This window comes from Corythoichthys intestinalis, chromosome 17, assembly GCF_030265065.1.
Source record: "Corythoichthys intestinalis isolate RoL2023-P3 chromosome 17, ASM3026506v1, whole genome shotgun sequence".
NCBI lineage: Eukaryota > Metazoa > Chordata > Actinopteri > Syngnathiformes > Syngnathidae > Corythoichthys > Corythoichthys intestinalis.
The window spans coordinates 26297501-26298397 of record NC_080411.1 but is presented as its reverse complement, the minus strand read 5'-3'; positions in this window follow the sequence as shown (position 1 = coordinate 26298397).

The following is an 897-nucleotide window of genomic DNA, read 5'->3' as shown; positions in this document are numbered from 1 at the left end:
AAACGTGGGAGAATCAGTAGTTGTGAGATGTTCATGCTGTATTCACAATGCAATGCAAATTGCTATTTGTGCTCCACACATATTTCGGTAAGTTTTCTTTCTTTTAGTGGCAATTATTAATCTTACTGTATTTTGGGTAAGATAAGCACAACAAAAATAATATTCCTATCTCTCCAAAAAAAATAATGTTCACTAAAAGAAAAGCACTTCAGTGTATAGTAATGAGGCCCTATTCTGACACACAGTTAAACAACAATGCAAAATGAACTGGCATTCCATATCAAAATAGCTATGCAAAATACACGTGAAACTTAGACTTTGGTCACTCTATTTTTATTATTGTTATTTTTATCCTTATTATTATTATATTAACTCTACTTTTGATTGAAAATTTTACAAATTTTATTCAAACGAAAACATGAAGAGGGGTTTTAATATAAAATTACTATAACTTGTAACTATAACAATTATCTTTTAAGAACTACAAGTCTTTCTATCCGTGGATCACTTTAACAGAAAGAATGTTAATAATGCCATTTGTGGATTTATTGTTACGATAAACAAATACAGTACTTATGTACAGTATGTTGTATGTATATATCCGTCGTGTGTCTTATCTTTCCATTCCAACAATAATTTACAGAAAAATATGGCATATTTTAGAGATGTTTTGAATTGCGATTAATTGCGATTAATTAATTTTTAAGCTGTAATTAACTCGATTAAAATTTTTAATCGTTTGACAGCCCTAATTTATTCATATACTGTATATACAGGATTATATTTTTGTACGTATTGCTGCACCACATTTTGTCTAAATAAAAATAAGTTAGTTTCTTAAATCGTTAAATGCAGTCACAGCTAACTTCAAATTTGAGTCAGGTAAGCAATATGCAG